We start from the raw sequence: 22,379 nt of genomic DNA, 5'->3' as shown, positions 1-22,379 counted from the left end.
CGGCCCCTTTGGCCCATCCATCAGCCCAAACCCTACCCTTTGTTCCAGAAAGTTCCCTGTCTCTTACCCCAAGATCCGATCTCTATCCCAACCCTCTCTCCTCCCCTTGTTCTGATTTATTGTGGCCCTCGAAACCACACCCCAACAGTCGCTTATTGGTTACTGTATGGTGTCCACCCCCTGTTTTGAAAGATTTTAAAAACCCGTGCACAGGAGTGGTGGGGGTTCTTATAACTTTTGCTTCCCTTTGGGGATTTTGTGCTAAGTACCTTCTTTCTGCCTCTCCTAATAAATTCATTGTACGTTACACCACAGAAGAGCTTCTGCTGCCTGCTCCACTTGGTCCTCCAGGGGTCTCTACTGCTAGGCAGCTGACCTAGAGGTTCTGGCTCAGGCAAACCCTAGTCTAGCCAGTTCTCCACCTTGGCATTTTCCCTGGAACATCACAGAGCTAGCCAGGGCTGCGGAGGGCAGCGACAGTGACCCATGCCCTGGCATGTCACAGCCCCCAGAGCCACATCTGCCAGGCCACAAGCCCCAGCCCTGGTCCCCACTGCCGGCCTCAGGGGCTCCTGCGCATCCCTACCCTGAGTGCAAAGGCAGCCTCAGGAGTCTCCCAGGGCGCTCTGGATCCAGGCTGCAGACACACTAAAGCCAGCACTGAAAGGGACGTGGATGGGGACTGCAGCTGGATCTTGCAGTGCTCACCACCCCTGACTGCCCTGTAAGTGAGCCCAAACCTCGCCTGCAGCACCTTGAGCACATTTACCCTGCTCGCCCATGCTGGAGCGTGGTGTTCTCACATCATACACCAGCCCTTTGCAGGGAGTGACCAGCTCCCAGCTGCTCTGCTACCCTGGCCTTACTTTCTCTTTGCCAGTAATGAATTTAACGGATGCACTCATGAGAAACCAAGCACAACATTTGCTTCTCAGGAGCTCTTAGGCAAAAAAACTGCACTGCTCACTAGTTTTTGCATAGAAAAGGAGGTCCTGACAAAGCATAATGCACAGGCAGGGCTCTGGCATACAAATTCCTGAGCCACAGGATTCCACCCATTGTTGTTCCTAGCTGCTTTGCTGATATTTTAGAGCCAGCTCTGGACAGGGGCTGCTGCTGACAGGGTAGGAAAATTTGGAGAAATCCAGGTGCAGGAGACAAACAAAAGAAACCAAGGGGGAAACCACTTAGAAATACAGAGCACAACAGAAGTCCTTGGAGATGGTTCAATAGAAAATGGCAGCAGCAGTGAGCAGAGCCCGAGGCTGCTCACTGCCACCAGAGGGGCTCCTCAGTCCCCTGCTGGTTTGTGTGTGATTCTTGCTGAGCTCCCTGTGCCCCTTCAGCAGATGCAGCCCTGCCTGTAAAGGGCTCCATGCTCTGGTGTTCCCAGCTTGCTCCAGGCTACATTCTTAGCAGCACTGAAAGAAGAGGGGAAACAAAGAGCCATTTTCTGTGCTGCCTGCAAACTCTTCTCCTTCAGTGCCACTGCCAGAGATCATCCCTCTGTCAGCTTGGCACTGTGCCTGCTGCATCCTCCTCCCTGTCCCTTGCATCAGGTCCTGCACATCATCAGCACTCGCTGTCCCACAGCATGAACAGAGAGAGCTGTGTCAGAAGAGCAAGGATTGCATTTTCTTGGCCTTTCTAACAGAGACAAGGAGCATGAGTCCAAAACACTTTGTTGTTTGTTCCTGCCCTCCTTTTTGATAGCTCTGTTTTGCTTTAACACAAAAGTCTCTTTTCCCACATGGATGGAATGATCTGTAATTGGCAGTTGCTTCAGGCTGTCAGGCACCATGGGAGTTTTCTCTTGTCTCTGATGAGGATTTGATGAATTTTCCATTGGTCACTTGGTGGTGTTACCATGGGCTGAGCTCAGCGGCCGACCCTGCTGTCCCCAGGGGATGCATTGGGACGCCAAGCCCCTCAGGGCTGGGATTCGGGGGAGGGCGGGCTCGGAGCGCCCGGAGCCTGGGCCCGTGAGGAGCTGCTGCTGGCGCTGGCTGTGCTCAGCCCGCTGTGCCGAGCAGCCGCAGCCATGGAGACACAGGCGGGAGCTGTGGCCGAGGCTGGCAGGCGGCCCGGGCCGGCTCGCAGCTGCGAGGATGCCGGCAGCCTGTGGCCTGAGGCCGAGGCCGTGGCGGGCGGTTTGCGGGCAGGGCTTTTCCGATCCGGCCGCAATGTGCTGCCTCTCGTGTGGGCCCGGCTGTGGCAGAGGCCGGCAGGAGCGCGGCGGGGCCGGCAGCGGCGGGCAGAGGCTGCAGAGAACAGCAGCCCGGCCGGGCCCGCTGCGGAGCGGCACGGAGCTGCCGGGCAGCCCTCGGCCGTCTCTGTGCGCACAGGGCAGGAGCAGAGGCCGGAGCAGAGGCAGGAGCCGCGGCAGGAGCCGGCCATTGCGGCAGCTCGCCGTGCCCAGGGCCGCAGCCGCAGCTCTCCCCTGCCGGTCACAACAGCCGCCGCTTGCCTCCGAGGCTCCGGCGCTTCCCGGAGATGAGGGGCCCGGTCCCCAGCACGCCCTGGAGCCCCGCAGCGAGAGGAGCCGCCGGCGCCGCAAAGGGCAGCGCAGAGGGCGCAGGTTGAAGAGGAGGACATGAGGCTCGCTCTGGGCCCCACTGTGGCAGCTCTGCCCTCTCGGCCTTCGCCTTGAGCCCTTTGCTTCTTTTCCATGAGCCCTGATCCCCGTCCTTGGCCAAGGGCCCCCGCAGCCCTTTCCAGGGCTGCAGGAAAAGCTGCCTCAGTCACAGAATCACAGAATCCCTGGCTTGGAAGACAGACACTTTCAAGATCATCGAGTCCAACTCATGGCCTAACACCTCAATTGAAGCACAGCACCGAGTGCCACATCTGGTCTTCTTGTAAAGGCTTGCAGGGATGGTGAGTCCACTAGCTCCCCAGAGGGGTCTGTCCCAGGAAGAACCAAGATAACACTGGGACCTTCTACCCCCCGGCGCTTGGAGCTCTGGAAGTTTGTCTTTCTGCTTAGGCAAAGGTCATGGAAAAGGACTGGGAAAAGTAGTCACAAATAGAGTAGCCTACAGAGCTCTAAATTGATGTGGAAGGAATACAGAAAAGATAGAAAAGAAAAAAAGGCCAAACCCAAATGGCATCAGCAAAGTCTTGTGCATGAACACATAGCTGCAGAGGGTCTTCTCAGCCTTGTTTCTTTGTATTTCTGAGAAGCAGAGGAATCCTGCTTGAGCCTCTGGGGAGATGGGTTTGGGAGGTAAAAGTTCATTTCTTTTTCCTCCTTGGGGCAGCTCCTGTTGCTAGCATCAGCTGAGCCTCTCTCCAGCCTGTTGCCTGTTCTGATTGTTGCAGCAAAGCAACTGATGGCAGACAGAAGACACTGATGCTTGCAGAGACGTGACTTTTTCCAGTGCCAGCTGTGAGTGGGAGTCAGAAGAAAAACTCCCGAAAGGACAACTCCATTGGAAGATTGCCTTCCTTTTCATTCCGATGCTCTAGATCCACTTCTGAATTGTCAGTTGTTTGTTAAGGATGGGAAGGTCTGTTTCATGATTTTTTTCATGTGGTTTGGCAGTGGATGAGGCTCTCGTTCAGTCACAAACTCCAGACCAAAGTGCCTTTGGAAGATTGCCCACGTGGCAGTTTTTGCCCAGCCATGGTACTTGTGGATATAAGAAAGCAAGGGCAATGGTATTTGCAGCCAAAACCCAGCAAAGCTTGGCTCAGCCAAAACATCTTGGGGAGATCGAGGCTTCCAGCTTACCCTAGAAATCAGCAGAGTTCCAGACAAATGGTTGTGTAGCACTAAGTGCAATCGCTTTGCCTGGATCAGAGCCTTGCACAGCTGAAGAAGCAGAAAGATCAGCAAGGAGCTCCCAAAGGCCCCTCACATCATTTTCATTTTGCTCATCTTGTGTAAGTTTGCAACTAAACGTGTGTTTGCAGTTGAGCTAATGAGAGAAAAAAAAAGTGAAAAGAGGCTTTATGGCAGGGCCAGGACATTGCAGAAGAGGAATCACTGGTGTGCATTTCACTGGACCTCTCTCAAGCCTCTAAATATATTGTAGCCCTGATTTAAAATAGGCCAGTATGAACCAACTTGGAGAGACAGAGACTAAAATGGCTTACGGGGTTTTTTTTTTAAGAGTGAGAAAAACTTCCCAAAGGGTGTTGTTTTGTGACATTTTAAAATATACAACATCATTTACCAATGATGTTGTATTACCAAAAATACCAACTGCAATAAATCGAGAGTTTAAAAAGGAGTGTTTTGGTATATGAATAATTAAAACCACAAAAATGTGCAGATATGAATGCATGTTTTCATAAAAATCATGAAATTCTAGACAAAAAAATACATGCCCTGAACTACAATATAAAGGCAGATAGAAGTGTACTTGAATTAGCTCTTTTTACATTGTTGGGGTTTTTTCCTTGTGAAGAGGAGCTAGGGTATTGCTGAAGAAAAGTGGCACAAGCAGGGCAGGGCAGCGTGCCGTGCTCCATGCAGAGGCTGCCCGAAGAGCGCCCTGCTGCAGCCAGAGCCCTCCTGGCCTGGGGCCCGGGAGCAAAGGGCCAGGGCAGGCACCTCCTCCTGGTCCTGACCCTGCCACCGCTCCTTGCTGCTGCTGCTGCTGCTGCTGCTGAGGGAAAGAGACTCTCCTAAGGCCCCATGAATGAATGCACTTACACAGCCCTGGGGATGCCAGTGAAGGAAACCATGTGTCACGTAATGCATGTATGAGCAGAATCACCAAACACCACCTAAACATGGAATTGTTGCACCTCTCTAGGACAGGCAGAAATTGAAAGAATTAACTGGAGACATCAGGGCAGAAGAGGCCAGAGGAGGGAAACAACTCTAAAGGGAAAACCATCCTATCTGGAGGCAGAAACATCTCTGCCTGCTCAGAATTGGTCAAGGGAATATGTGTCTAATCCTAGCCAGAAAGGGATGCTTTAGGTGAGCTTTGCACCTCCAACTGCCTTGGACCAGAGCCAGGAAGATTCAGTTCTGCAAATGTTACAAAGATAGATAGATAGATAGATAGATTGACAGATTTCATTACTGAAATCTCTCTTTACTGTCCCCTCTGTGTTGCTACAGACATCAGAACTCGGTAGTCAGTGCCCCGCTCAACTACAGTCCTGAGATTACTCTCCTGTTGCTTCAAAAAAGCACACGTCTGGGGAATCTGGAGCGTGTAGGTCCTTACGGAAAGGGATCAGACCCAGAGCATTGCACTGGGAATTGCACTCTTTGTGCATCTGTGCTCGGGCAAGTTCCTCTCTTGGAGCCAATCACACCGGTGGTGCTAAAGCGGCTGGAATGAGAAATAAAGCCCGGCTCCCTCCAGCTCCTGTGATCTCTGAGGAGCAGCTGGAATGCAAGGGCATTGGCCTCCTGCTAGATTCCCAAACAACACACACTGATTCCCTGGGCTGCAAAAAGGCACGGTCACTACTAAGCTCAAAGTGATGTGTGAGGCCATACTGGCTGGCCTGGAACCACAACAGCTCCTTCTGCACCAAGGTCCGTGCACAGAATGATGTGTTCTCATGCAAAACTACTGCATTCTCCAGAAGTGATACATTGGAAATTAAAATTCTAGCAGACTCAGTCCAAGTGCTATAAAAGGGCAGAAAAAAATGATGAAAACAACTTTAGTTGGGAGAAAAAGAAAATGAAAAAGCCTCTTCCTCCAAGCAAACAAAAACAAAAAACCAAGGAAAAAAAGGGGGAAAAGTCGCTTCCAAAAGTGGCTCAAATGTTTGGATGCACTGAGGAGATGCTGAAGGTCCCTCATGAGGCTCCTCATGTCCAAGCAGAAGCTTCCTCAGCGCCTCCTCACTGGCCTTGTGCTCAACCCCCTTGCCCAGCTCCCCTGTCCTTCTGTGCACATGCTGCAGCCCCTCAATGACTCTCTGCTTCCCAGGGACCCACAAGTGCACGTAGCGCTCCAGCTGTGGCCGTGGCGCTGCCCAGCACAGGGCCACGCTCACTGCCCTGCTCCTGCTGCCCCACTGCTGCTGACACAGGCCACCATGCCCTTGGCCTTCTTGGCCACCTGGCCACATGCTGCCTCATCTTCAGCTGCTCAAGACCGGCAGCAACCCTGGCTCGTTTTGGCCCACGCAGCTCCCCAGACACAAAGTTGCCCATTTCACTTCAGATACAGCAGGCACCATTTCACGATGGCCTTCCTTTTCTGAGCAACACAAGACAGCAGTAAAGGACTTGCAGCTTCACCCCCACTCTGGGCTCCAAGGCACTTGCCAAAGTTGCAGACTTCAGTGCAAAATGGATCCGCAGAAACTTTCCCCTTCTGCTGTTTGCAGCTTCTCAAAAGCCGAAACACAGCTGGGCCAACAGTGACTCTACAAGTGAAGAACGACTCAGGAAAACTGCAGAACACTTCTGCAAGCCAAAGACACCTTTCTAAAAAGGGAAAAGAAATCAAGAAAATCTTTTGACCTCCAGCACTACCACGTGTGCCCTTGGCCATGACATCGCAGAAGCCCAGAGATGGAGCTTCCCTGAACCAAGAAGCCAGAAGCACAGCCGGAGTCCCCAGCTCTGCACTGCCCCAACAGGACAGGTCAAAGGCCAAGTTGTGCGGTGGCTGCCTGGAGGAAATCCCTAGCTCCTGGCAGGACTCCAGCACCCAGCATCCTCAGCCTGCAACAGCAAAGTGCTGGCTGCTCCAAAACTTGCAACTCTGCCTTGCACTAAAGACAGCACCACACACAACTGGCACTTACAGGTCTGGAATAGGGCGGTGTGAACAACGTTGGAGGGTTGTTGTCATCCACCTCATTTTGCTCGTCTTTGGCTTCTTCTGCAATAATAGAGAGAGCCAGGGGAAAAACGGCTCTTGCTCTTCTTATCTTCTTATCTCTACTTATGTGCAAAAAGAGTCAAATAGCAGATTGAAAAGGAAACACCATATACAGCAAAAAGCGCAGGAACAAGATGGTGAATCATTATAGCACTGCTCTGCAAGTTTGCAGGCTGTGCTGCAACACCAGAAAAAACAAGGCGTTTGAAAGTGTGCAAGTGCCCACCAAAAAATGACTTATACACGAGGTTCCTCCTGCACTGGGCAAGGCCTAGGGCTGCTCTGACGCTCAGGCCTTCCATGCACCAAGGCAACCTTCTGATGTCACTACAACGAGGTGGCAACCATGCCCTGACAAGACAAAGCAAACGCTCTGTGTTGGTCTGTGAACTTATGCCAAGCAATAACCAATCTTCCCTACAGCAAACGCAAAAGAGCCTGGGAAGTTCTCCTGCATCACAAAGCAGCAAAAATTCTCCTTGTGGGCCAAAGCCTGTTGTTCACGGGATCTAAGAGGAACTCCAAGAATGACCTCAGCTGTGGCCACGGCGCTGCCCAGCACGGGGCCACACTCACTGCCCTGCTCCTGCTGCCCCACTGCTGCTGGCTCAGGCCACCATGCCCTTGGCCTTCTTGGCCACCTGGCCACACACTGCCTCATCTTCAGCCGCTCAAGGCCACCACCCCTGGCTCCTTTTGGCCCACACAGCTCTCCAGGTACAAAGTTGCCTGTTTGACTTTAAATACAGCATCCACCTTTTCAAGATGGCCTTCTTCTTCCACAACAGCATCTTCTAAGGAGATGGCACTAAATTGACAGGAATAGAATTCTCAGTCTCTCTGACTAAATTGAACTGGGCTAATTCTACTCTCTGGGATGTTGCTCTTAGTTCAGTGTTCTCCTCTGGCTGCTGTCAGCAAGTGACATTTTCTCTGCAAAACTGAGTTTGTAGTTCTTCAGGACTCTGAGAGGGAAACTAGGAACTATCCACTTATGCCTTTGTTACCTTTGTTGAAGGCATCAAAATGGATTTTCTTTCGGTCTCCCTAGCCGGTCCTCTACTGCTACTGGCCAAGGTGACAGCTAGCTCTAGAATTCTTAAACACCAGGAACATGAAATATCCCTTTCTCACTCAGCTCAGGATCAGTACCGCTGAATACATGCCTGAGGTGACCTGTAGCGAGCACGGGAAATGAGTCAGATGCTGTGAGAAAACTGCCTGGGCTGCTGAATCCCACAGAACAAGTAAACCCAAACAGAGCTAATTTCCTGTTTGCCAACTTCCCTCCAGGAGACATGTTTCATTCACACAGCCAGCAAGAGATCAGGACAATGTTCTTGGTTGTGCCTACAATTTGGCCTGTTTTGCCAGTAAATGACTACAAACATAACCAAGAAAATGCAGGTTCTTCTTTAACACTCAATCCTACTGTTCTAGCACAGACATAGAGTTTCTAAAATCCTCTCCTTTTGGTACTTTTAAAAAAAATCAGTTGCATGCACCAATTCTTCTAAACTTGCTGGAAACTGTTTCCCAGAAAAGCTTCCCCAAAATCCCTCTGAGCTCTGGCATTTCTGTTGTGAAACAGCACAGCAGCATCTCCATGCTTCTTGAGCAGACACTCAGTGCTTTGGAGTTTGCATTTCATTGCAATGGGAAGATCACTATTTTAGCACTCAGTCAAGGGTCAAGGTAGACAGTCAGATTATTTCAGGAGAAACTGTAGAAGGACAGAATCTTCCCCTGAATTCTGGGAACAACTACCTACTATTCTTCCTAATCACCATACTCATCCTAATCATCGCCAACAACCTATTTGTCCTGTTCATTTTCTGAGAAGGAGTTGGAATCATATCCTTCCTACTAATCAGCTGATGACACAGCCGAGCAGAGGCTGACACCGCCGCCCTCCAAGCCGTACTTTACAACCAAATCAGAGACATCGGACTTATCCTTTGCATAGCATGACTAGCCTCCACCACAAACACCTGAGAAATCCAACAACTTCCTCCCCCATCCCAATCTCCTACACTACCCCTACTAGGTCTCATTCTAGCTGCAACCAGAAAATCCGCTCAATTCGGCCTCCAGGCATGACTCCCAGCTGCAGTAGAAGGGCCAACGCCCGTATCTGCCCTACTCCACTCCAGCACAATAGTAGTTGCCGGAATTTTCCTACTTATCCGAACCCACCCTCTATTCAATAATAACCAAACAGCCCTAACCCTGTGCCTCTGCCTAGGAGCTTTATCCTCACTATTTGCAGCCATGTGGGCCCTCACCCAAAACGACATTAAAAAATTCATTGCCTTCTCCACTTCAAGCCAACTAGGACTAATAATAGTCACAATCGAATTAAACCTACCCGAACTAGCCTTCCTCCACATCTCAACTCACACTTTCTTCAAAGCCATGTTCTTCCTATGCTCAGGCTCCATCATTCACAGCTTAAATGGAGAACAGGACATCTGAAAAATAGGACTCCAAAAAATACTCTCCACAACCACTGCATGCCTTACCATCGGCAAACTCGCCCTAATAGGAACACCATTCCTAGCAGGATTCTACTCAAAAGACCAAATCATTGAAAGCCTAAACACATCCTACTCAAACACTTGAGCCCTACTCCTAACCCTTCTAGCCACATCATTCACCACGGTACACACAATCCGTATAACCGTACTAGTACAGACCGGCTTCGTTTGAGTTCCGCCCTTGACCCCAGTAAGTGAAAACAACCCCGCAGTAACTTCCGCTGTCACTTGCCTTGTGCTGGGAAGCATCCTGGCAGGATTCCTCATCACCTCATTCATCATCCCCACAAAAACCCCTCCAATAACCATGCCACCCTCTATTAAAATAACCTTCCTAATCGTAACAGCCCTAGGCATCGCTTTAGTTCTAGAAATTTCAAAAATAGACCAAACATTCATCCTCACAAAACAAGCCCCCTTCTCAAACTTCTCAACATCCCTAGGATACTTTAACCCCCTAACCCACCGCCTAAGTATAACCAACTTCCTCAAAGGAGGAGAAAACATCACATCCCACCTAATTGACCTCTCCTGATACAAAATACTAGGTCTAGAGGGGCTAGCCAGCCTACAACTAATAGCAACCAAAACTGCCACCACCCTCCACTCAGGCCTAATCAAAGCTTACTTAGGATCATTTGCCTTATCCATTCTCATCATCCTCATATCCACATACAGAAATAACCAATGGCCCTCAACCTTTGTAAAAACCACCAAATCCTCAAAATCATCAACAACGCCCTAATCGACCTCCCAGCACCATCAAACATCTTAACATGATGAAACTCTGGGTATCTAGTAGGCGTTTGCTTAATTACTCAAATCGTCACAGGTCTTCTGCTAGCTATGCACTACACAGCAGATACCAATCTAGCCTTCTCCTCTGTCGCTCACATATGCCTAGACGTACAATTCGGCTGACTCATCCGCAACCTCCACACAAACGGGACCTCCTTCTTCTTCATCTGCATCTACCTACACATCGGCCGAGGACTCTACTACGGCTCATACCTAAACAAAGAAACCTGAAACATTGGAGTCATCCTCCTCCTAACCCTCATTGCAACTGCTTTCGTAGGATACGTCCTACCATGAGGCCAAATATCATTCTGAGGAGCTACAGTAATCACAAACCTATTCTCTGCCATCCCTTACATCGGGCAAACACTAGTCAAGTGAGCCTGAAGCGGGTTCTCTGTTGACAGCCCCGCACTGACCCCATTGTTTGCTCTCCACTTCCTCCTTGCCTTCGTCATCGTAGGCCTTACTCTCGTCCATCTCACCTTCCTCCACGAAACAGGCTCAAACAACCTGCTAGGCATTCTCTCAGACTGTGACAAGATCCCCTTCCACCCATACTACACCATCAAAGACATCCTAGGATTCGTACTAATGCTCTCCCTACTTGTCTCACTAGCCCTATTCTCCCTCAACCTCCTAGGTGACCCAGAAAACTTCACCCCAGCCAACCCGCTAGTCACCCCTCCTCACATCAAACCCGAGTGATCTTTCCTATTTGCTTACGCCATCCTCCAATCCATCCCAAACAAACTAGGAGGCGTAGTAGCTCTAGCCGTCTCAATCCTCATCCTGTTCCACACCCCACTACTACATACATCAAAACTATGATCAATACCCTTCCATCCCCTATCACAAACCCTATTCTGAACCCTAGTCGCCAACGTCCTCATCCTAACCTGAGTAGGCAGCCAGTAGAACACCCCTTCATCATCATCAGCCAACTAGCCTCATTCACATACTTCACAATCATCCTAGTTCTGTTCCCCCTTGCGGCCGCCCTAGAAAACAAGCTGCTTAAACTTTAATTAACTCTAATAGTTTATAAAAACATTGATCTTGTAAGCCAAAGATTGAAGACTGAACCCCTTCTTAGAGTTACCCCACCACCCACCTCAGGAAGAAAGGACTCCAACCCTCTGCTCCAATTCCCAAACCTGGCATTTTTAACTAAACTACTTCCTGACCCTACCGCAAAAGAGCTCGAATCGCCCCCTGAGACAACCCCCGCACAAGCTCCAACACCACAAACAAAGTCAACAACAACCCTCACCCCCCAATCAAAAGCAATCCCACCCCCTCTGAATACAACACAGCCACCCCACTGAAATCCAACCGGACCGACAACAAGCCCCCACTATTCACCATCCCCTCGTCCGTCAACAACCCCAACACACCCCCTATAAAAAACCCCACCATCACAACCAACCCCATCCCAAAACCATAACCAACAACACCCCAGCTACTCCAAGCCTCCTGATAAGGATCCGCTGCCAGCGACACTGAATACACAAAGACTACCAACATTCTCCCTAAATAAACCATAACAAGTACCAAAGAAACAAAAGGGACCCCCAAACTCACTAGTCAGCTGCACACCGCAACCGCTGCTACGACCAGCCCCAACACCCCATAGTAAGGAGACAGGTTAGATGCAACCGCCAATCCCCCTAGAACAAAACACAGCCCTAAAAACAAAACAGATTCTATCATAAATTCCCACTTGGCCTCTCTCTGAGATTTACGGCCTGAAAAGCTGTCATTACAAAATTTACTATAAGAACACCTAAATACGTCCTTCATTCCCTCCCCCATCCCCTTACCCCCCCCCCCCGCCCCCCGCCCAGCACATTTTCTTCTTGCTTTCAGGGTATGTATAATAATGCATCTCACTCTCTGCCCCATCAGACAGCTCATGAAATGTAGGATAATCCACATTACACGTCAAGCTCTTCCACCAAAAACCCAAACGGATGGTATTCGGCCGGCCTACCTACCAGGCACATTCTTGCTTCAGGTACCATACAACCCAAGTATTTCTACCCAAGGCCAAGCTGCAAGCGTCACCCAAAGACCCAGGATCCTACCTAATGTACACAACACCCAACCTAGAGAACGAGGAATGTCCCAGTACACCTTTGAATTCCCCTAGTCTACAGGATTCGCACACCTCCTAGGTAATATTCTCAGCCAACAGCCTTCAAGCATTCCCATGCCAGACATGGTTATCTTTTGATCGCGCTTCTCACGAGAACTGAGCTACTCAACGTCATATGTGCTTTAGGTTATTGCCCTCAAGCACATACCTCTCCTGTACTTGCTCTTTTGCGCTATTGATTGTAACTTCAGGATCATAACTTGCTTCATTCCTTCCTCCTTGCCCTTCACAGATACAAGTGGTCGGTTGAATACTCCTCCCTAACTTCATTACCTCGGCATACCAACCTCTTAAACTTGTTTTCTTTTAGCGTCTCTTCAATAAGCCCCTCAAGTGCAGAGCAGGTGTTATCTTCCTCTTGACATGTCCATCACATGACCACCGAGCATATGAATCCTCTAACACCCAGAATGTCATGATCTAACGATAAGGTCGTCGCAAACTTGGCACTGATGCACTTTGACCCCATTCATGGAGGGCGCGCTACCTACCTCTAGACAACAGATAGTGTAATGGCTGCTAGACATATAAATTATTTTATCATTCACTAGGAATTAACATTTAAATTCCATTTTATGAATCTATTTTTCTATCTAGACTTTTTTTTTTCAAATAACTAAGCCACATATCCCTACATTGTCCAAACTACTTACCATCATTACACTTTCAATTAACTTTCCTCTATGTTCCCTACTGTCAAAAAAATTAACCAGCCACCATCATCACTCCCCTAACCACCCCCAAACAAACATAATATTAATCCCAAAGCTAGCCCATCTCCAAAAACCAAACAAAACCACAAGCCATGATGACAAACCATCAACCAACTATCCACCAAATTGCACGTCCTTGTAGCGTATAGAAAGCATGACACTGAAGATTTCAAGATGGCTGCCACACGCACCCAAGGACAAAAGACTTAGTCCTAACCTTACTGTTAGTTTTTGCTAGGTATATGCATGCAAGTATCCGCGCTCCAGTGTAGATGTCCTGAACACCTCAATCAGGGAGATAGGAGGGGGCATCAGGCTCACCACAACCGTAGCCCAAGATACCTTGCAATTGCCCCACCCCCACGGGTAATCAGCAGTAGTTAATATTATGCAATGAGTATAAACTTGACTTATCCATAGCAAATCCAGGGTTGGTAAATCCTGTGCCAGCCACCGCGGTCATACAGGAGACCCAAATTAACTTTAAACCGGCATAAAGAGTGGTCACATGCTATCCAAGTAGCTCAGATTAAAAAGCAACTGAGTTGTCACAAGCCCAAGATGCCAAAAAGGCCTCCCCATCAAAGAAGATTTTAGAACAACGATTAATTGAACTCCACGAAAGCCAGGGCCCAAACTGGGATTAGATACCCCACTATGCCTGGCCCTAAATCTTGATGCTTACACCTACGAAAGCATCCGCCTGATGCTTTAAGCACCAACGCTTAAAACTCTAAGGACTTGGCGGTGCCCCAAAGCCACCTAGAGGAGCCTGTTCTGTAATCGATGATCCACGATATGCCTGACCATTCCTTGCCAAAACAGCCTACATACCGCCGTTTCCAGCCCACCTCCCGTGAAAGCCCAACAGTGAGTTCAATAGCCCCGCCACGCTAACGAGACAGGTCAAGGTATAGCCTATGGAATGGTAGCAATGGGCTACATTTTCTAAGTTAGAACATAGCGGCAAAGGGGTATGAAATAACCCCTGGAAGATGGATTTAGCAGTAGAGTGGGACAATGGAGCCCTCTTTAAGCTGGCCCTGGGGCACATACATACCGCCCGTCACCCTCCTCGCAGGCGCCCCCCCCCCCCCCCCCATTACCTAATAAGCTATTTAGCCAAAGATGAGGTAAGCTGTAACAAGGTCAGTGTACCAGAAGGTGCACTTAGGCTACCAAGACGTAGCTTAAGCAAAAGCATTGAACTTGCACCTGAAAAATGTCTGCTAACACCAGATCGTCTTGATGCCAAACTCGAGCCCAATCAACATGATCTGGAATAACAAAGCTACTCCCCCGCACCCAACTAAAGCATTCACTATTCCCAGTATAGGCGATAGAAAAGACACCATTGGTGCGATAGAGACCACATACCGTAAGGGAAAGATGAAATAATAATGAAAACTAAACTATAAACAGCAAAGATCAACCCTTGTACCTTTTGCATTATGGTCTAGCAAGAAAAATAATGCAAGATGAATTTAAGTTTGCTACCCCGAAACCCAAGCGAGCTACTTACGAGCAGCTATTATTGAGCAAACCCGTCTCTGCGGCAAAAGAGTGGGATGACTTGTCAGTAGAGGTGAAAAGCCAATTGAGCTGGGTGATAGCTAGTTGCCTGTGAAACGAATCTAAGTTCACTCTTAATTCTTCTCCAAGGGAAACCTACAAACCCTAAGGAAGCGAATTAAGGGCCATTTAAAGGAGGTACAGCTCCTTTAAAAAAGAATACAATCTCTACGAGCAGATAAATACTGGTTTTTCCAATTGCATTGTGGGCCCTCATGCAGCCATCAACAAAGAGTGTGTTAAAGCTCTACATTACAAAAATATAAGAACCTATGACTCCCTCCCCATTAACAGGGTGACCTATATTCAAATAGGAGAAATAATGCTAGAATGAGTAACCAGGGTCCTCCCTCTACAACGCAAGCTTACATCTGTACATTATGAACAAGCTGCCAATATATGACAAATCAAACAAGCACAGTATTAAATATCTTGTTAACCTGACAGAGGAGCGTCCATTAAGAAAGATTAAAACCTGTAAAAGGAACTAGGCAAACCCGTCAAGGCCTGACTGTTTACGAAAAGCATAGGCTTCAGCAAATCCAAAACAAGTTTTGAAGGTGATGCCTGCCCGGTGACTCACGTTCAACGGCCGCGGTATCCTAACCGTGCAAAGGTAGTGGAATCAGTTGTCCCATAAATCGAGACTAGTATGATTGGCTAAACGAGGTCTTAACTGTCTCTTACCGGCAATCGGTGAAATTGTTCTCCCTGTACAAAAGCAGGGATAAACCTGTAAGACAAGAAGACCCTGTGGAACTTCAAAACCAGCAACCACCTTAAAACACATACTCACCTACTGGGTTCACTGACACATAAGCTTCTGGTCTGCGTTTTTTGGTTGGGGTGACCTTGGAGCTAAACAAAACCTCCAAAAATCAGACCACGCCTCTAGATTAAGAGCAACCCCTCAACGTGCTAATAGCATCCAGACCCAATACAATTGATCGATGGACCAAGCTACCCTGGGGATAACAGCGCAATGTCCTCTGAGAGTCTGTATCAACGAGGAGGTTTACGACCTCGATGTTGGATCAGGACATCGTAGTGGTGCAGTCACTACTAAGGGTTTGTTTGTTCAACGATTAACAGTCCTACATGATCTGAGTTCTGGAGCAATCCAGGTCGGTTTCTATCTATGAGAACTCTTCCCAGTATGAAAGGATAGGAAAAGTGAGGCCAATACCAGAAGCAAGCCTTCGCCTTAAGTAATGAAAACAACTAAATTACAAAAGGCTATCAAACCACACCACGTCAAGAAAAGGACCAGCTAGCGTGGAAGAGCTCGGAAAATGCAAAAGACTTCAGTCCTTTAACTCAGAGGTTCCAATCCTCTCCCTAGCTTAATCCAAACCACCCTCAATGACCAACAACCCCCTCATTATTAACCTCATCATAGCCCGTTCCTATGCCCTCCCAATCTTAATCACAGTAGCCTTCCTTACACTAGCAGAGCGCAAAATCCTAAGCTACATTACAATAGTAGTCCTAGTCCAACTATTCAGCCTTCCCTGAAGGTCTGCCAGTCTGCATTTTCAAAGATGTCTTGCTTGCCCCAGCAAACTGAGGAAATGACAGACTCTGCTGCCACAGACTCTCCCATGGAGCCATCGGAAGCCCTGCAGGTTCCCTTGCAAATGCTGCCCCTGTGGCTACAGACACCCACTTTTAAGATGAACGCCTTGACAGGAGCTTTAGCAAAACAGTGGTATCCTAATGCTCTTTCTGTTTCAAAACCAGAAACTCAGTCACTAAGAAAGAGAAGGAAGACATACAAAAGCCAGGTTAGGATACACCCTAACCTAAGCAGAGAGGAAACATCTACTTACGTGTGAAATGTGCTACAAAATAGGCACCATAGGTAATTCCATAGGCAGCGAAAAGCAAAGGAGCAATTCCCTCAATCATTTTACCACTGTCCTGCAAGTTTGCAGGCTGTGCTCACACACTGGAAAAAGCAAGGCTCCTGTCAGTGTGCAACAGCCCACTGACGATTGCCACAATCAGGAGGATTCTCCTGAACTGAGCAAGTGCTAGGACTGCTCTGACACTCAGGCCTTCCGTGCACCAGGGTAACCTTCTGATGTCACTACGACAAGGTGGCAAACATGCCCTGACATCACAAAGCAAACGCTCCATGTTGGTCTGTAAATTTATGCCAAGCAATAACCAACCTTCCCTACAGGAAACCGAAAATAGCCTGGGAAGTTCTCCTCTGTCACAAAGCAGCACAAATTCCCCTTGCGGGCCAAACCCTGTCTTTCAAGGGATCCAGCAGGAACTCCAGGAGTGCACAAAGCACCTACAGCCTGTACCCCAACTGAGAAATCAGATGGCACCCAAGCAAAGGAAACGAGACCAAGAAAATGGCCCAAAGCATTGCCCATCTGAGAAATTACCCTTCTTTTAACTTTTTAAAGGTTTATTAAACCTTAAGAAAAGGCTGTATAAGGAAAGGTTGAAGCACTGGGAAGTCTCCATGATTAGCAGCCACATGCTCATCTACAAAAGGGATGCTCTGCTTTTCATACCCTTAGCCCCTCCCAATGTTTTTTCAGTCAACTCTTTCTCTGCGGTCCAGTGGTGGAGATTACTTTCTTGCATCTTGATGGGAGGTCAGGGGTTGTTACACCCCGCCTGCTGGTCACAAGCCAGCCCTCCGCAAATGCCCTGACTACCAAGGCTATTACAAGGGGGATAAGAAAGAGGACTATGAGAGGACATATTACAATAACAGCACTTTACATTTGAACAGAATATCTATCCACATAATATCTATCTCCTAATTGTGAGAGCCAACTATTACATTACTCACCTATAATGCACAGAAGCAAGAAAGAAGGCACTGGGTTGGCATAACAGCTGAAATCATTGCTAACAAATCTCCCCACATACTTGCACCTTTATTGGACAGGGCCAGGACTCCTGTGGATGTACATCTCTGCCTTTCTACCCCTTTGGAAGCAGTCAAACTGGCAACTTGTGGGGAAACCAAGGGCTTTGTGGGGGTTGCATTGCTCTGCACACACCCAGGCCACCCGTGGCACAGAGCTTTGGTGCCTAAAAAGATCAACCAGAGGAAAACAGCTGGAGAAGGTTTCATTTGGACCTTTCTTCCCTGCTAACAGAAGTTGTCAAAATGAAAGTGACCAAGCAGGCCTGATCCCTGCTGCCAGCTCAGGGTTAGAAAGGAGGCATTACTTGATTTCATTGCTGGGTGCACAGGGAGTAACTTCCCTAAGTCATGCACACCCAGCAATCTCACCTAGTAGTTTGTATCCATGGAACTAAGACATATTCAATACTTTGCTGAAACTTACAGGCTAAGCATTACTTCCAATTTATTGACATATTTCAGTCACTTCTCAGAATTTATTGACATCAGAGTAGGAGTGTCCTGTAGATCCCTGCTGGTCATTGTCACAGGTTCAGGTGACCCATGCACAAAATAACCCAGGACAAAACTGGGCTTGCAAAGCAAATTCATTCTATTACTTGCAGTAGCATATAATAGATACTGACCTCTGGATTCCCAAAAATCCACTGAACAGGAGAAGGAGTTGGAGCTTGGTGCTCAGCAGCAGGGGCAGGTAGGCAGTGCACTTGCAGGACATCCCCTTGATCAAAAGGCTGTGCATCTCGTCCTTCTCAACCCTCCAGCCCAGAACTAGGCCTTGTATCTCCTGCTCAGGAGTGGAATTTTCCCAGTTACAGCATCAGCTCACACATGCCTGGCTGTGAGATGATGGCTCAGGATGACTCCATGACTCCCTGCCACCAAGGGCTCCATTGTGCATTGCTCTCCTTTCAAAGCTTGACTGCCCACCCATTGACCAATCCATTGTTTCTCTTTCAAGGCTCAAGGTCCCACCTTTTAATCTTGTCAACCTGCTCAAACATGGATCAAATATGGCAGGGCCTGGGACACGACTCCAGTTCCTGACACAGTCATTTAGGAAATATTCCCATTCCTCAAATTCTCCTTTGGTGGTCAAGAGCCTCCTAAAACCACTTTCTTCGCCTTGAATGCATTCCAGCTACCTTCTTAGCAGGACCACTCTCCTTATTCTCCAGGCCAAGATAGCCACTTGCACACAGTAAGCACTGCAGTGGGGGAATACATGGTTCAGCACTCCTGTTAAAGCTAAAGGAATTGATAAGACTATGCCCTGTTTGTTGGACCTAATGCCTCTCCATCCTATTCTGGGAATCAAACACAAGTGTTTCATCAATACACCCTGCAAGTGCTCTTGCTGAGTGAAGCTGCATTGATGTCACAATAAAGCAGCTGGGACTCAGTTTCTTCATGCAGGGAAAGCCAGTTCTTTAGTCACATAACTCATTTTTATACTGTTTTCACAGACCTCGTGTTCAACTCCAACTGGCTGGTAGTTTCCTTGCCACACAATTTATTACTTAGAAGGTGTATTAGTGTGTATATGCTAAGACTCACACTTTCTAAGACTCACTCTTACTCAGGTGATAACATTTTTCTTTCATGGACGCTCATGGGACAGGTTTCTTGTTTATTATAGATGCAAACAGTTTTCTCAGCACAATAGCTTGTTGTGCTAACTGCACTCATGACTATTCCCATGGGAAGTTAGCTGGTTGCATGTAGAAGATGCAACAGGACAGCTGGGAATTTACCATAGTGTGGTAAATAGGTATGATTCGTGCTGATAAAAATTGAAACAAGAATCAATATTGATACAGTAAATAATATTTGGAAATATTAAAACAGTAAAAAGTTGTAATGCCAAAGAAAAAGGGAGAGGAGGGGCTCTACCTCCCCCCCCCTCCCGGCAGATGTTCAGGAACAGGAGGAAAGCAAGAGATAATGGTTGCTAAAAACTAACAAAGAAGGGACGCTCTGGTTGTGTCCCAGGAAAATGCTAGTTATAAGGGATTTTTTGCCTTGATGCCTAAATGCAATAATTTTGTTAGTTTTGGCTTACATTGTATTGGCTTGGTGGACATGTGTAACCCAAAGGTGAATTAAAGGACAAAGAGGAAGACTACAAAATCTTCCTCAGATGACCCCCAAAGACTTGTGCGACCACCAAACCGAGTGGTGGCACATGCGCGGTAAAGATGATAATGAGGGCGAAGTGTGCTGAATCGAAAATGGGAGGAGATGGCATTGACAGATGGCATAGAAGGAAGAATCTTCACTTGGCAAGCTCGTACATGATTTGGCAAGGGTCCCAGAGCCCTGCACTCCACACCCCGTGGTTATCTTTTTCTTATGTGCTATTATTGGAACCAAATTCTCCCTTATTTTAATCAAATTATATTGTAACCAATTTTATATTTTTTTATTTTAAATAATAAATTAAAATTGCTACTACTTTTAATATTGTTTGGGGTTTTTTTTATGATGGGATAACTGGGCAAACATACCAATAGGAAGGCCTGATTTTATAAGGCCTTTCTTTTCTACTAACCCTACCTGTGTGCAACACATTATGACTTTCTTTCAGAAATTAATGAAGAAAACACAAATTGCCTACTAAAACCCTTCTGCCCCCTGCCAAGTCAGTTCACTCTTCAAGCACAAGCCTCAGGCAAATCCCTGATGTGCCTCTCTCCCAGCAGCTGAGAGTTGCATTGCACAGCGCTTGCTGTGCGCCAGAGAGCACAAAGCAGGCTGGCCTGTTGGGCCTGCATATTTCTGCCAAATACTCTGCATCTCACACCTTTGCTCTGGCTCAGTGCAGAACTGCAGGGTTGCAGGCGCTTCCTCCCAGAGCTGCGTGAGGCGCTGGCTCCTGCAGATGGGCCCTGCCAAGCTGTCCCTGCCTCACGCTGGCCTCGCTTCCCCTGGCACAAGTGCCGGGCCTGAAGGAGGCTGCCCTGTGCTCCAGCCTGCCGAGCAGCCCGGCTCCCTGCCCCAGTGCCCAGAGTGCTGTAGGCACTGCTGACCTTTGCCAGGAGTTGCAGGGCAGCCGGCAGAAGAGGAGGAATCCTCAGCCAGCCCAGCGGCCCATGGCTGCCCTTGGCCTTTCTCTGTTCCTGGGCACACTGCAGATGGCCAATGCCTCCAGGCTGGGCTGTGCCCAGCACGGCTGCTCTTCCCCTCGGCAGCAGCCAGCTACCACCTGGGCTCTGAGGGTGGATGATATGCCCGCTCCCAGGAAGAGGCACCCAGGGCCTTGCTGCTGCCTCTTGCAGCTCCAAGGGCCTCCTTCCAGCCTGCCTCTGCCGAGGCTCAGGCTGCTCCGGCCTCTGCCGGGGCTCTGCTGGACCTCCAGCCCGGGCAAGGCCGGGCCCGCTCTCACCTCACAGGCGCTGACAGCTCTGCACCACAGGAGACCTTCCCGAGCACCCTCTCTGATCTGTCTGCTTTCTCACTTGAGCAAGGCTCTCCTGCAGCCAAAGAGATTATTGCATTTAGGGATCTAAGTCCAAGTGGCAGGAGCCCAAATGCTCTCCAGTCCCAGCTGAAGGCCTGCATCTGCATAAGATGTTTGGGCTGCCCCATTCTTCCTTTGCTTTTGCCTGCAAATGCCATTGTCCTTTCTGCCTCAAATAGAAGTACCAAAGATGGCCAGAAACTGACCAGTGGGCCATATTCCAAAGGCAGTCTGGTCTGGAGAGGATGAATGAAGAAGATCCTTCCCCACTTTGACACCACAAGAAAGACACCGTTTCCCTTTCCACCTTTAAGAAACAACAGACAATTCAGAAGGAATTCTTGAATTTATTTGCAGAGTCAGAAGGAAGGGGATCTTCAAGGTGAGTTGTGGTTTCAGAAACTGTATTGATTTTCAATTCAACTCTGCAGTCCTATTAGACAATCATAATCTAACCCTAACCCTTACCTTAATCCTAATCCTTGTCCTTATCCTTATGCTTATCCTTTTGCTTATGCTTATCCTTATGCTTATCCTTTTGCTTATGCTTATGCTTATCCTTATCCTTATCCTTATCCTTATCCTTATCCATATGCTTATCCTTATGCCTATGCTTATGCTTATGCCTATGCTTATCCTTATCTTTATCCTTATCCTTATCCTTATCCTTATCCTTATCCTTATCCTTATCCTTATGCTTATGCTTATGCTTATGCTTATCCTTATCCTTATCCGTATCCTTATCCTTATCCTTACTCTTATCCTAATCCTTAATCTAATCCTAATCCTAATCCTAGTCCTAACCTACAATCCTACTCTAAACCTGTTAAGGGATAAATAAATGGTCCTGATGTGATTGTCACATTTTTGTCTCCTTCCTCTTCACTGAAACAATCAGTGGCACCAGGCTGGACGCAGGCTCAGCATATCTTACAAATGGATGCTGCCCAAAGGGAAAAAAACCAAATCAACAAAAACCAATGAACCATGACTTTCCAAGCTCAGTGCTTCACAGGATTCCTCCTGCCCCTAGAAGGATGCAGGAAGAGGAACAATGGGACCATCTACACCTCCACCTTTATGTGCAGGATTTTGCCATCACAGGCAAACCTGGCCCAGAATCCCACTCATCCATTTATACTGGTGTCTTCATCTTGCTGAGATTTTAGCCCTGCCAGTGCTCTAGAAATGGTGCTTTCAGTCCTTGGAGTTTCTTCTTTTCAGGAAACTCCAAAGCCTCTCATTGGTCCCTCTCTTTGTAAGACAGGCACTGTGCTGATTTCTGCAGGGAGACAGAGCAGTGTCTACCTTTCCATGCCCCGCCCTTCGTGTGCTGGTTGGCACCTTCCTTCCCTGCAGGGCCAGCCCAGGGGCACTGGGTCCTGCAGTTCCCACTGTGCCACACAACCTGGCAGTAACCCTGGCACAGTTCCCAT

The 22,379-nt window shown here is 48.3% G+C and overlaps 2 pseudogenes; one reads left to right on the top strand and one right to left on the bottom strand.

Annotated features, from left to right (window-relative positions):
* LOC128943635 (zinc finger protein 271-like) overlaps positions 1–22,379 on the bottom strand; it is a 684,983-nt pseudogene that overhangs the window by 409,591 nt on the left and 253,013 nt on the right.
* On the top strand, positions 9,979–10,947 carry LOC128943652 (cytochrome b-like; annotated as a pseudogene).

Source organism: Melozone crissalis, unplaced genomic scaffold (genome assembly GCF_028551555.1).
Source record: "Melozone crissalis strain CALT ecotype California unplaced genomic scaffold, PUWL_Pcris_2 ptg000052l_1, whole genome shotgun sequence".
NCBI lineage: Eukaryota > Metazoa > Chordata > Aves > Passeriformes > Passerellidae > Melozone > Melozone crissalis.
Note: the sequence above shows the minus strand (reverse complement) of the source record. Positions and strands in the feature narration are given on the sequence as shown.